This window comes from Odontomachus brunneus, unplaced genomic scaffold, assembly GCF_010583005.1.
Source record: "Odontomachus brunneus isolate Ranch 3 - 2012 unplaced genomic scaffold, Obru_v1 Obru_scaffold_026, whole genome shotgun sequence".
Classification (NCBI taxonomy): Eukaryota; Metazoa; Arthropoda; class Insecta; order Hymenoptera; family Formicidae; genus Odontomachus; species Odontomachus brunneus.
Window position 1 is genome coordinate 2,467,372 of NW_022639476.1, and position 4,001 is coordinate 2,471,372.

Genomic DNA, 4,001 nt, shown 5'->3' on the forward strand with positions numbered 1-4,001 from the left:
CGGCGGCGGCGGCGGCGGCGGCGGCGGCGGCGGCGGCGGCGGCGGCGGCGGCGGCGGCGGCACTGATTCCGTCCTCCGAGTGCGCACGCTAACCGTATCGGATAGCAAACGTCCGACTGACTGACTGACTGACCGCGAGTCGTCTGGTGAACTCTGGTGGGAGGAGGAGGAGGAGGTCCTCCCGCGCGAGCGCGAACGCGGCCGCGTCGCTGACTGGTGTCCTCCTCGATCGCGATCGCGATTGCGATCACGGAAACCGCGTTGATGTACGCGCGACCGAGTTTCGTCCGCGATACCTCGAATTCCGACGCTCGCGCCACGCCTAATATGCATGCACCATGCATATATAAATTTATATATGTATGTATATACATATATGTATATCATGCATATGTAAATATGTATGGGTACGTATATATTTTTATACGTATTTATTTATTTGTACACGTGCGCGAAACGCGCTTTTCTCTCTACTTTTGTACGATCCCTCCCCACGACGACGGAGATAGACGGCGACCCAACACGACGCCTCTTGCCAACGGAAGCGTCGCTCTGTCTGGCGTCGCGCTCGCTTCTCTTATAATAGTCCTCAGCCACGTGCTATACCGCGTTCCCGAACGACCGATTCCCTTGCGACCGAGGGAAATGAGGAGAGTGTGAAGATGCACGATTATCAAAACGATTATCAGAGCGACGCGGACACTCCGTTATGGCCGGCGAGCCGCGCATTATCTCCTCACCGGAATGGATATGTTAATGACGGCGTTTCTCAGTCAGGTTGTCCGACAGATCAATCGCGCCCGGCTCTCGTGATCTAGCGCTTCCGGAAGACTCGCAATGACAACTGACCGTAAGCCGGTCGGAACTCTGGCTTTTATGGGGATAGAGGCGGGCTGCTACGCTGCTGGACCCGACTGCTCGTCGCGTCGAATCGCACCGCGCCGCTCCCCGCTGCGCCACGGCGCGCCGGGCCACCGAGCAGGGGTTAATCGAAGAGAACTTGTGTCGTCCGGTGTGTTACCTCGATTGCGGTGGGTGTAGCGGCCGTAGCAAATCGCTGCTGCGCTGTCCGGTGTGTCCGAAAGGTGTGCGAGACGACGCCACACGTGTGGGTGCGTCATCCTTACCATCACCTCGTCGCCGAACCATGTCATGCCAAGCCGTGACGGCCGACCCAAGTCACGATAGATACCACCACCACCACCACCACCACTTCTATCACCACCACCACCACCACCACCACTACCATTATCACCACCATTACCACTATCACCACCACCACCATCATCACCACCACCACCATCATCACCACCACCACAACCACCACCACCACCACCACCGCCCCACTACCACCACCCCACCACCACCATCATCATCACACTATCGCAAAAGTCGTCATCCGTTGCCGCACCGCTATTGCATTGCTATTCATTGCACGAGGGCAGACGACCAGATATCATGACGTATGGTTGTGGTCGATTGTCGAATATTGCCGAATTACGACGCGTACGCGCTCGTCTGCAGAAGGATTTGATTCCTTTGTCGATGTGCGTTTCGAGATACATCCAGCATCCAATAAGAACTGTCTTCTGAGAATTACTTGAAAGCAAATTCTTCTATTGGACGTCGGCTTTTCGTTTCAAAGTGTGTTGGAAAGCGTTCCTAAATTTCAAGATGTACTTCACATTTTGTGAGTAGGCTTTTTTGAAAGACACAATTGTCTCAGAAGTATCTTCTGCGACTAAAAAATTAACTTTCATATTTTCTTTTTCATTTAGAATTACTTATATTCAGGGAAAAAGAATTAGCAATGACAATTATATAGGTGACAGCTATATGATTTTTGCATTGCGAAAAAACAATTCTGTTGGTATAACTGAATTTTTCGTTATTTGGTAAGAATAAGGGATCAGAAAACTCGATTGTAAAGTTAGAAAGCTTCCTGTAGGAGATTTCAGTTGTTATTGCAAGCAGATCTTAATACAGCTGAATGTTCAGGTAAATGTTTCCGTTACGTTGAAAGAGATATCGTTTCTCCGTCTAGTCTCTATTCAGTTGCACGAACTGAGACTTTTTTCCATGTGTGTACACACATATTTAGAATTGCATAATAGATTGTTAAAATATATACCTTACAATTCTACATATACGAAGCTCGTATAGTTATTATCTACACAGTTATCGTCATGTTTGTCTCTGAGTGCAGCAAACATCATATTAGCTAATCATATTAGCTGATGATGCCAAATAAAGTATTAATGAGCTATTAATGACATCGTTTTAATATCGTATTATATTTACTAGATAGTTGGCCAATGACGAACACTGTGTACGAACGTGTTTTTTGATTATTTAAAAGTTTGGCTATACAACTTTTTATCCTCTCTTGCCAAGAAATTGAGTAATCGCCAGACAACAATCGAATGGCTCAGAGAAGTTCGACCAATCCTTACTGAATTTCCTCGAAATGCCTCTTAATTCAGACGACATTCTCAACATTATTGATCATTATTCTTTGAACGCAACACTCGAACGCGGCGATAAATATCGATAACGACGTATCGATAGTTGTGCTCTGAATGAAAATGCATGTTGCATATGCATCGGTTTCTATCGGATTCGTTGGTTCACGACGTGATCGTGATCAATTCGTCGATTTAGGCCAAGTTTCAATAAAGCTTTTCATCGAGCCGAAACTGCTAATTTTGGATCGTCTGTATCGTGCATGAATCTGCTCCTACATTATGACAGTTGATTGCTTGCTCTGATATTTTTCACATAGTTTGACATCACATCGCATGATATCATGTCCAGATACAGGATACGAACGATTAGAGACCACTAGTGTATTCCGGCCTGGTAGATGTTGAGACTTTATTGAAGCTTGGTTTGCGTCAATCGCATACCTATAAAGTTCGCGGTTATACCGAACGTTGACGTAATAAAAGCACGCACTATGCATATATTCATTTCGCGATGCGTCAATACAATCGTTGAGTAACGAACGGTAGCGTTCAGTGTAGCAATTAGCTCGATATCTCGCACCCCAACGTTCCTCCGGCGTATCCGTTGTGCGTTCGTTAGATTTTATAAAATACGCGGATTAGGCGCGAAAGGAGGATATAAACATACACACACGCACAAATAGCCAATCGCATGTGTATCCGAGGCCTCAAGGCGAGAAAAGAAAAATGACAAAGAGAGACTGAGGCAACGTCGCCGTGGCGTTTGAAGACGAGAGAGAACGATGCTTTCGCAGATCCCATGTGAGATACCTGCAGCATTCTTCGTTCTGCAACGGGGCATTAAGCCGGATGCACATTCGTCGTGGACGACGTTCGCTGTATTCGTTTCCAAGAAAAATATCTTCCGCCTCGAAATGAATTTTACGGCAGATCTTGCCCGCGATCACAAGAGCCCGCTCGATTCTCGACGGCCCTCTTTATGAATGGCTCTCTCTCTCCCCCTCTCTATTTCTCTCTCTCTCTCTCTCTCTCTCTCTCTCTCTCTCTCTCTCTCTCTGCCTCTCCATTTTCATTTTATTGCTCAGACGAATTATTATTATCTTCGTTAACTAATAGGCTTATCTTATTCGCGCACGTCTCCGTTTTCGGAGAGGTAAGCCAACGAAAAAGAGAATCGTTCAAGTTCCTCAAACGCACGCCCGATGACAATTTCTCTCGTGATAAAGGAATCACATGCACCCTCCCGGCGCGTGATGTGCCGCGGCGCCGCTTTTATCAGCGGTGCGCATCTGATGAGGACCGAGATGTTAGCACTCCCACGCCGGTTAGGCCGTCCATTTATCCCACTCGACGTACAAAACTCCACCCTTCGCCTTCATTTGATATCTTCGATCGCAAAATAAAATAAAACGAAACGTACACATACGATTTTGATCCTTTAGAGGGAGAAAGAGGGACAGAAAGGTAGATAGATAGAGGGAGAAAGAGAGAGAGAGAGAGAGAGAGAGAGAGAGAGAGAGAGAGAGAGAGAGAGAG

The 4,001-nt window shown here is 47.2% G+C and overlaps 2 protein-coding genes across 10 annotated transcripts in view; one reads left to right on the forward strand and one right to left on the reverse strand.

The window, feature by feature from the left end:
- The window catches only part of LOC116842659 (dorsal-ventral patterning protein Sog), a 53,252-nt gene that overhangs the window by 38,197 nt on the left and 11,054 nt on the right, over positions 1–4,001 (reverse strand). The window contains exon 1 of one of the 4 annotated variants that reach the window (XM_032812196.1): positions 1,022–1,127. The exons of 2 other annotated variants lie outside the window; for them this stretch is intronic. The gene's annotated coding sequence lies outside the window, so the exon portion shown is untranslated. Of the gene's footprint in view, positions 1–740; positions 955–1,021; positions 1,128–4,001 lie in introns of those variants that run through there. One more of the 4 variants, XM_032812192.1, reaches the window with a different exon arrangement.
- LOC116842658 (probable phosphorylase b kinase regulatory subunit alpha) overlaps positions 1–4,001 on the forward strand; it is a 51,824-nt gene that overhangs the window by 25,988 nt on the left and 21,835 nt on the right. The gene's annotated exons all lie outside the window — the stretch shown is intronic.